The following is an 11,508-nucleotide window of genomic DNA, read 5'->3' as shown; positions in this document are numbered from 1 at the left end:
GACAAGAGATGAACAGGTAGGAGCTCAAAAATAAGCAATGCTTTAGTAACAGTTTCTCAAAAATTTGAGTATCAAATGAAGCTATCTAAAGAAAAAAACTTTCATTTCATGAACCTAGTTTATATATAATAATTTTCAAGTTATTACTGTTACAATTATAGGAAAATTTTTTTGCATGGTGTTAAGTACCACCCCTTTTTCCATTTGATATCTATGTATCACTATGATAAACTGAAAGTAAGTAGAGGAAGATTTAAATATCTTATAGATGTTGACAGACAGATAAGCAAACACATGGTAGACAGAGATTTGAATAATGTGGTAATGTGGCATGTTGATGAGACCAAAAGGGACCCTACTGCTCTAAAAATTATAGGTACATATTGAGGAGCCAATTTGAATGGACTCCCACTGACCAGATTTATATCATATATATGATATTTATCAGTGTCATTTAAGTATAGTTATATATCAATTTATATATCAATATATACCTAAGAATATCTAAGAATATATATCTATATATACAAATATGTATCTAAGAATATATGTGTGTTTATGTGTGTGTGTGCGTGTGTGTGTGAAGACAGAGAGAGAGAAGAAAAATATACAAGAAAAGATGCTCAACATCATTCATTATCAGGGAATTGCACATCAAAACTACAATGAAATATCACCCCACACCTGTCAGAATGTCTAAAATCAAAAACTCAGGAAACAGATGTTGTTATGTATTGGATCTGTATGAAATAGCTGAGGATGGTAGATATAAGATCTTCATTTTGAGGAAGTCAAAAAATATTTACTATGTTTGTATGATACACAATTTTATACGGTTTGTGTGTTTGGGCTCTCTGGCCCATTTCAAATGTACTTGCCTGATTTCACAACATATTACAATAACCCAATTTAAAATAATATGTGGAGATTATGGGGCTTTTCCATTTTGTTTGCAGAGAAATCCATATAGTAATTCTCTATGGGGTGAGGGAGAAATTCAAGTGGAATAATTTAATCAAGAAATACCATGTCTAGTACTAGCTAAGTAGTAATTAAGTACTCTAATCCTCATCTCCTTCACCTATCAAATGGAGATAATATCTACTTGCCTTCATCAAGTGAACATTCCATAAGCAAAGAAGAAAGATGGACTGAACATGTAATATCATGACAGTGAGAAGCCTAGTGTATTTGACAGGAAGTGAACATACCAAGTATTATTCATTATCCTTTTGATCACTCAGCAAATAATTACTAAGTTGAACTTGTCCCCCATAATATGCTAGAGTCTGGTGTTACACAAAACAGATACAATCATTGCTGTCATTGAGCTTACTATCTTCCTGGCCAGCGAGAGAAAATAGTAACACTAAAAACAAGGGAAATTTGAGGTAAATGAGTATGTTGTCAAAAATTATGAATGTGATAAATGTCATGAAAATAAAAGAACTTTATGGGAATAAAGACAATATTGTCAGGGAGATAAGGTGTAACTACAGAGTGTTTTGCATGCTAGCTAGAGAACTTCAGATTTAATGGACATGTAATTAGGGTCCTCTTAGATTCCTAAGTAGGATACCAAGTTTCATGGGTTTAAATGTCTTCTCTAAATTAAGAGATTTGAGGTAATTTCTGAAAGTATATTGAGCTCTGGCATCCTATGGTTTTAACACAGATAACCATGCATGAAAGACTTTGGAGGCAGAGGTGGATCAGGTGCGTGTTTTGCTGACAGGTGGTAGTGGCAAGGACAGTGCAGCATATGCCAAAATGCTGGAGAATTAGTTGTCTGTGAAGAGGATGCTGGGAGACTGAATGAGGAGCTATGAGAGGATCAAATGAGATCATGTATGTAAACGTTCTTTGAAAAAGAAAACATAACGGCCTGTACAAGTGTATCATCATTTGCAAACCTGACCCTCTTGCAGTACATATGTACACATGACCATCTTAGAGTTTTCTGACTATAAAGGCCCTTATAAAATGAAGGAGTTATTTTTAGAGTGAACAAAAATAGTACCTGTCCGTGCTTTGGAATCTGCAAGCTAAGTGGGATAGAAGTAGGCTTGATCTTCCCGACTAAAATTCTCAAGGACCAGAGGTGGAACAGACTCTCCAGCAAAGTAGAAAGACACAGTTTGCAAAAACATATTCTATTCTATTATGTTTATATTATTTATAATGACTATATTATTACGCATTGTTTTAGAATAATTCTAATATCAGTAAACATAATTATCTTTTTTACGAGTTTTATATGCCTTTAAAAAATAGCATCAGGATAAAACAGCACATATTTAAAGTATAAAATTTCATACATTTAAGTTCTGACATATACAGGTACTTATAAAACCATCACGACAAAAAAATAATGAACATATTCATGACTTCCTAAAGTTTACCTGTGTCTCCTCGTAATGTCTCTTGGTTGCTTTCCCTCCCCTCAACCCCAGACGATCACTAGCATGCTTTCCCTCAATACACATTCGTTTGGATTTTTCAGACATTTTAACAGATGAAGTCATACAGTATGACTTCTTATATTATCTGGCTTATTTCTGCATAACTATTTTGAGATTTATCTGTGTTGTTTTAGATATTAATAATTCATTCCTTATATAGTGCTGAGTAGTTTTCCATTGTATGGATATACTACAATTTGTTTATCCATTTATCTGTTGATGGAGAATTTGAGTTGTTCTACAGTTTAGCTATTACAAATAATGCTGCTCTATGTGTACAAGTTTTTGTTCGGACATATGTTTTCACTTAGGCAACTATACAGGTGTGGAAAGTCTGGATCATATAGTAGGTGTATGTTTAATTTTTTATGCCACTGACAAATTGTTTGTCAAACAGTTGTACCATTTTACATTCCCCTCTAGAAGTATACAAGAGCAGTGCCTCCTCACCAGCACGTGGTTATGGTATTTAAAACTTTAGTCATTCTAATAGGTATGTTGTTCTATCTTTGTGGTTTTAGTTTTTGAATTTTATTTCCCCAGTAACTAATTATGTTGATCACCTTTTCATATCTGCATTTTCTATCCAAACATCGTATTTGGTGAAGTATCTACTCAAGTCTTTTGTCTATTTTCTTATTGGGCTATTTATTATTACTGTATTCTGAGACTTTATATATTCAGGATATAAGTTATCTTCTGTATGACTTTCAAGTCATTTCTCCCAATCTATTGGTTCTATTTTCATTCTCTCTGCAGCATCTTTCAGAGAATAAATGTCTTAAATTTTGATTAAGTCCAATTTACCAACATATTCTTTTAGGGTTCATGTGTTCCATATCTAGAAATCATTGTCTAAGTTTATAGAGTTTTTCTCCAAATTTTCTTCTAGAAATGTATACTTCTAAGTGTTACATTTACAACTATAATCCATTTTGAGATAATTTTTTGAACATGGGGCAAAGTAAGAATCAGCAATATAGATATCTAATTTTCCCAGTTCCATTTGCTGATAATAATCTAATTTGAAATTTTAAGTAATAGTAAAGAAGGTCATTGATTTTTTTTAATCAAAGTGAGGACAGAGTAGAAAGTGCTGAAATACACTAGTCTAGTTTATGGAATAAATGTTTAGTGGCATGTAAATATTTAATAACATTCACATCTAAATGAAAAAGTAGCCACTATTTTAATTATTTTTAATATTCCTTCTTTCTCAGTCTGTAGCTTAGATAGTCTATTTGTTTAAAATGGACTTTTTTATAATTGCCCATATCTAACACACTATTAATTATATAAATTTTATATATTTTTTTAAATTTGGTAACCTTCATAGCAAAAGTAATCACTTCATTTATTAGTTCTTTTTGCTAATTCATTCATTCAACTAAAAAACAAAAACATCATTATACATTTACTAAGTACTGGGTTTTAAAAAAGGATATTGTTTCAAATAGCACAACTGCCAGGAGTACAGGTAGGAGTGACAGATGTGACTCAAATCATTCAACCTTTCTAGAAAGTGGAGATGATACTGCCATCATTGTACAGATATGAGATTTAAACTAGACAGTATATATAGGGCTTAATGCATTACCTGACACAGTTAGGACTCAACCAGGAGGAACTATATTTATTTCCATTAATGATAATAGCAAAGCTTCTTATAATTTTTAATAGATTTCAAAGACATTGGATATCTTAGCAGAGTCCCTGAGACCTTTAATGTGTTCACGCGGTCAGTAGGTATCCATTCATACATCACTGATGTTCTAGAAGCAGTCTTTTAGATACATCATAGATTGATACTTGAATATGAAGAACTGAATAGAAGACTACAGGAGTCTCAATACTGGATAGTAAAGAAGAACAAATCTTTGTTTTAATAATTCCGTTCTCCAAATAGCCTTTAAGACATGGGAGTAGAGGGCCTTCTTAGTTCCCTTTAACTCTAAGACACACTGGAAAAATTCAAAACTCAGTAGTGTATTCAATTCAAAGAATTTCTACATTTTCTTAAGTTTCATAAGAAATAACTTATATATGGATTATAATAATACCTCTTTTTGAACCGGTATATATATATATATCAGTCTTACCACTGTAAAGAACAGTAGAAATATCTACCCCTTGGACTCTTAGGTCTATTTTTAACATTTCTAGTGTCAAAAGAAATAATTTGGGAGCAAAAATGTTCCAAGTACAGAAATTTCCCTTCATAAAGTATTTCTGGAGTCACCAGACTCATCATCATCATCATCATCAACAACTTTAAATGCGTTTGTATTTAAACATCACAAGAACGCTGATCTATAGGTACTATTTTTATCATTTTCCATGAGAATAAATTCAAAAATCAGAGTTTCATTTACTTATTCAAGATTACAAAGTAACAAAACCAGTAATCAGACTTAAGAAATGTGATTACAGAATATTTATGTTCAACCATCCTGCTAGGCAACAGATATTAGTTAAGAACTGCTTGAAGTTTGAATAAAGGTTAAATGGAGAAAAATCAAAGCAGAACTGGGGAGATGTTTACATTAAACATATTATGCTATGGTATCTGATTGAAAATCCATAATTTTTCATATATTCCTATAAGAAGCATGGTTGATCTCCATGATATAAATTGAATACTATTTTTTAAAAATTATTATCATTCTGAGGCCTTGGAGTCAAAATAGTAACTGCGACTATTGCCCTTTTCTCAGCATTGACATTTTAAAACATTGATGGAGAGGAAAGGGAGTTAAGTCCTAATCCCAGTAAGTCCCCAGGAGTTTTTGTCTTTTCCCCAAAACATACCATCTGATATTGTGGAGGCATCTGCTGGCACATTCTTGGGTTAGCCAGAAACACACATTTTTACCAAGAGGCTGGTAATTCTCTAGGTTCTAGAAGTGAAGCCAGTGTCCTCACCTGAAAGTTAGTAGAAGCTTTTAGGCACATTTCAAAATCAGTTCTTCACATGGTCTTCAGGTTTCTGTTCGCCTTGGTTCTACAGCATTATGCAAAATTTGCCTTTCAAGCTTCATTCTTGGCAATTTTTCTGGGTCAGTTTCAAAGGTAATATCCTCTACAACTTACATGATTCCATGGCCTTAAACATCTCATTACTGACATCTATGTTGATTTTGTAACTTTGGCCTTTAGCAATAGATGGGAAGAAGACTCACTTCTAGTCTTTGTGAATCACATTATATAAGAGGCTGATGCTGCCAAACACAATACATAGTACCTTAGTGTGATGGGGCAATAGGGACTACTTCTTCCCAAAGCTAGATAATAAACAAAAATTCAACCTTAGTGTTTGCAATTCAAATAGCCCATTCACCACCATCTGGACAACACTCTATAATGTTCTCTGAGGTAAAATATTCTTACAAAATTATTTGTGCAAAATAGCACAACCCACCTTTTCTGTTAAGAAAAGACTGTCTTAGCAATGTGCTGCTCTAGATAAAAACTAAGTATAACTAGATAAAAGCATTTTTTGTCCCTTCCTTTCTCAATTCATCTTCCCCCATCCCTTTCTATTTTTTTCATCTTTAGAAAGCATACATACAGCCTGAAGCCTAAATCTCCCTGTGTCGTGGGTACATGCAAAACTAGACTCATTGCCCTATATGACTGACTGTGGATGGAAATGACATGTGTCACTTCCAGACTGAAGCACTGAAAAACCCTTTTTTTCAGGGTTCCTCTTTTTTCCTTTGCATTGGGGGCTATGGAAAGAAACACTGTGCTGAGATGGATGAACCTACAGACCAAGGTGGCTTGGAGTGTTTTGTTATTGCCTGGAGGAGAGCAGCCACAGAGATTGACTTGGTTGCAAACTGGACTCTGCATGAGAAAAACAGACATGGTTGTGTTGAGCCCCTGAGGTACAGCTGTATGTAAATACTACAGAATATTCCAACCTATCCTAAGTAATAAAAGTGGTAAGCATAAGGGTAAAGGTTTATGTGCTAAAGATAGCATAGCAAAACTATAAAAATAACCCTGCTCCCAAAACATTACAAATTTTGGTAGCAGCCATGAACGTGGAGTGCCTACTTGAAGATTTCTTACTGAGTGAAAACAAAACACTCTTATTAGTGAAGTGACTTAGGTGTTTTTGTTTTAATTTGTTTTATCTTGTATTTTGTAATTGAAAGCACTGCAAACTAACATAGATAGATAATAGATAGATAGATAGATGGATGGATGGATGGATGGATGGATGGTAGGTAGGTAGATAGATCTCCTACTTCTTCATGTTACTACATACCGGGATGTAACACATAAACGTTTACCTCATTACTCACTTGCTCTTTCACGCTTGACAGTGTGTTAACCCCAACAATGACCCAGACAATTAACCCCAGTCTGTATTAGAGGATACACTAAGCTACATGATGGTGACACATCACTAAAATTCATGAAATCTCTGCTTATGGCATAGTGTAATCTTTCCTGCTTTAAAACAGCCTCGCTGGGACGCCTGGGTGGCTCAGTTGGTTGGACGACTGCCTTCGGCTCAGGTCATGATCCCGGGGTCCTGGGATCGAGTCCCACATCGGGCTCTCAGCTCCATGGGGAGTCTGCTTCTCCCTCTGACCTTCTCCTCGCTCATGCTCTCTCTCACTGTCTCTCTCTCAAATAAATAAATAAAATCTTTTAAAAATAAATAAATAAATAAAACGGCCTCGCTTATTTTTTTTTTTCACTACGCTGAAAGCATGGAGAACAACTGCTCAACATCTGAAAACTATGCATACTTGAGTAATAATATTCTGTAATGTGGGAGAAAAATCCACATCTACTTTCTTTTATGCCAGACTGATGTGTGCTTTGTTATTTTCACTGGATAAATGTAAGAACTATCAAAGGACAAACTTGCAAAACAAAATAGACTGCTTGTTCCTTTCTTTTTCTGCCTCAGATCTAACAGCTTTTCAGATTTAGTTTCCATTTATCAGAACAGATTGAAATTACTTATTGGAATTTCTTAGCATTCTTTTATGAGCCCAATGAACAGGTGTAATTGTATTAGGTAGATCAATTAATCCATTGCACCATGCCCTGAAAATATACTAGTTACCAAAACACAGCAAATAGCCTGGTTATTTAATTATATCAAGTAAATCTATGCCTTTGATGGAAGTAATCAATTCAAAATGAAATAATAAATCTCACAAGTTGGACAATATATCCAATTAGTTAGATTTTCCCCCCAAACTCACATTTCAAATTAATGGGCATAAATTCACCACCTATACAACCTACTGATAGAATCTTATCAACATAATGCATGTCAGTGTCTGCATTATTAAAATTCTACCAAAGTCTAAAATGGAGAGGACAGGCATGAAAAATCATTCAACATTAATTTGAATGACAAACTTTTCCATTGCAATAGGGAAGTTTTCCTAGTATTTTATTTTCACTTCTACAGACAAGAAGTACTTTGAAGTATTCTAATCAATCATATGTACATAAGTGTAATACTTCAAAATGTCTTCATTACTGAGATGCAAGCATGTACACTTATCTTTCTCTTGACTATTAATCTCTTATAGTAAAAAAGTATTGCACAAAATGCAAAACACATGACTCAATTCAACAAGTATATGTTAAGAACTGATTAATGACCACTACTGGAATTTTTAATGTTCCCAGGTAATCCTGATACTGTCATCACACATCGAGGTCCATTAAACCCTTCAACTTAATCAAATCAATCAGATCAGTTTTATGAGAGTATATTCTACTTCTTTACTACTGCTACTCTGTGGACTTTCCATGAACAGATATGCTTGCTTCACAGACATGATGTCTTATGTCCCTTTTCTGTGGTAGGCATCTCAAAAATGTTTGCTGAAAAAATGAATTGATGTCTTTTTATGTTAATACCTGAACAATTAGAAAGAATTTTTAAAAGAGAAATGGGGTTATGAATAAAAATCCCAACTTTCAGGGACAGCTGTTTAGACTGAAGAAGTAAATTGAGGAGATAAAGCTAGAAGAAAAGTATTCTTAACATGATTCTTTAAGATTAGCACCCACATTATTTTATGTGTTAAGCAAAACTTCTAGCCAGGAATTATTTAATATTCTTCTACCCAAATAAGCTCTAAAACATGAGCTAATGTTCATTCATTTACATTAAGTACAGATGAAAGAATCATCAGATATAAGATTATATGTTCATTTTGTTTATAAGAGTTAACTTTTGGTAGAATAAATCAAAGAAGAAACGTAAATGTCCCATAGATGGGTGAATGGATAAAGAAAATGTGGTGTGTGTGGTGTGTGTGTGTGTGTGTGTGCATGCAAGAGAGAGAGAGAGATGGAATATTACCTAGCTATAAAGAAAAGGAAATTGTCATTTTCAATTTATGGATGGAACTTGAAAACATGCTAAGTGACATAAGTCAGAGAAAGACAAATCTGTATGAGCTCATATATATGAAATTATAAAAATGTCAAACTCATGAAAACAGATAATAGAATGGTGGTTGCCAGGGATTGAGAAATGTGAGAACTAGGGAAAATGTTGGTCAAAGGATACAAATTTTCAATTTTAAGATGAATAAATGCTGGACATATAAAGTACAGCATGGTGACTATAGTTAACAGTACTGTATCAAATACTTGAAAGTGGCTAAGAAAGTAGATGTCAAATGTTCTTATCAGAAAAAAAAAAAAAACAAATGGTAATTATGTGAGGTGATGGATTTGTAAACTAACCTAATTGTGGGTATCATTTCACAATACATATGTGTATCATATCAGCATATTGTACACCATATGCAACATTATATGCAATTATATCTCAATAAAACTGGAGAAAATGAACACAAAAGAGGGAAAGAAAAGAAAAAGCCTAAAATCATGATAATGGTTACCTCTGGAGAAAAAGTAGACATAAATAAAGGTTTCTATTGTCCTCAGAGTGTTTTATTTCTTGACCTAGGTGGCACTTAATGGGTTGTTCAATTCCTTATAATTTCTCTGTGCAATCATTATTTGCATATTTTTCTCTATGAATGAACAATTTAATATCAAATTTTATTTTTAAAAAGAATATAGAGAAGTAAATATTTTTAAGATGAAAAACAATGAGTTCATTTTAGATATGTTTAATTTGAAATACTAGTCATGGAGATGTCCAGTAAATAATTAGATATATATCCTTGGAGCTCAGGGAAACACACTGGGCTAGAGATGGATATTATTACAGTTATCATGATATAGTTCCACTGTAACTGATAAAAGTTGAGGAATTTATGATTAGAAAATGACCAGAACAAAGCCTTTGGAATGCAGTCAGACAACAATTAGTAAAAAGGGCTTTTTTGTTTGGCATTCTCTTCTGTGCATCTCTCCTGGAATCACCAGAAGGCAGTTGAGGAGCCAGCCAGTTGAGAATAATTCAACATAATTTTTAATAATTAACTCTTCTTGACAAGTCTTGTAGGTGTAGTTGTAAACCATATGGAAAGAGAAATTTATTAACAAGCCGGATTGGTAAACATTGCTGATCTGGATGTAATGATGTGCTACTTAGATCCCCTTCATTAGTAAAGAATGTATTTCTCTAATAGCTGGCAATGCTGTGGGCAGAAAGCCTTGAGCTTTTAAACCCTCTAAAAGGATTTCCCTAGTTGAAGAGAACGGTCTCACCCAAGTCCATATCTCCTTCTCAACATCCACAAACAACTGTTCATTATAAAGCTCCACTCTTTACATTCTCACTCGGGAAAATTCCGAAGTCATCTCAATGTCACAACTGCCCATAGGGTTGGCTTAGGCCTCCAATGAGACTGGATCATATTTCAACTTTTCCTTCTGACCAATCCTGCCTCCTTCTCTCAATAGATGTTGATCCCAAAGAACTTTTGCATGTTAATGTACATATCAGAGACCTCTTCTTAAGGAAGCTAAACTGTGGCAATTGCCTGATGGCTTCAGAAATAAGGAATATAAATATATATTTTAACTTAGCTACAACATGGTCTTCAATGACGATTTTGATATGGCTTCAGTGGTACAATGATGCAAAAACAAGTCTTATCCTACCAAACAGTAAGTGGGATTTCAAGAAACTCGTTCTTCAAGTATAGGCAGTTTTTAGAAGAATATTTTTTCTGTAAATACAATGAAATAACAATAATGTTCCATTGGATGTACGATAAATGCTTTTTTTGTTTATTTGGTGATGGTTTGGATGTATTTATGTTTGAAGTACAGAGGCTAAGAAAACCTAAGTGGAAACAGTTGAGAAACAGGATAAATAAAAGAATAATGCAATTTTATCCTTAAAAAGGCATAATGTTATGGAATCTAGAGAACAGTGTAAGGTTATAAATTAGGAGAGAATGAAGTAACTGTTATATTACATAAAGAAGAAATGGAGATAAAGATAGATATAGTTACAGTTCAGTTTACATAAGAGGTAGGTAGTTTAGAAAGTTCTTATCAAACTATTTTCTCTGTGGTGGAAAAAATAATAATAATAAAGGCAAAAGCTCCCTGAGGGAAGTTGGGAGTTAGGGAAGAGGTTATGGTAGGCTTACTGTTTTTTAGCCACCCAAATAAAGAATAGAATAAGGCAAATATTTATATTGATCCAAGGGTGCAGTTTAGTGCAGGGTTAGCAATGGAATTGCAAGTGGGCAAAAGGGTTGAAATTGTTTGTAAATATGAGTTTAAAACTATGGAAAAAGAATTATATACTGAATAAACGAAGATACCAAGAAAGAAGGGTTCGCTAAGCTGAGGCAAAGGGAGGGAGTTAGGCACTATAAATAAAAGCATTAATAAAGCAGAATAAAGGCAGTAAGAGTCCCTGAAAATAGGATACAGTCAGAAAATGAGTTATTGTAGGAAGCAAAGAACAAGAGAACTTGGGCTTAAAAAGCTATCATCGGAATGCGGTATAGTAATTAGGTATTACAGAAGCACAGTGATTCCCAGTAACAACAAGATCCAGGGTATTATATGTTTATTGCATGAAGGTCACAAAAAACGTGTATGTTAAACAACTGAAAGACTTGGA

Source organism: Mustela nigripes, chromosome 7, assembly GCF_022355385.1.
Source record: "Mustela nigripes isolate SB6536 chromosome 7, MUSNIG.SB6536, whole genome shotgun sequence".
NCBI classification, from domain to species: domain Eukaryota; kingdom Metazoa; phylum Chordata; class Mammalia; order Carnivora; family Mustelidae; genus Mustela; species Mustela nigripes.
Note: the sequence above shows the minus strand (reverse complement) of the source record.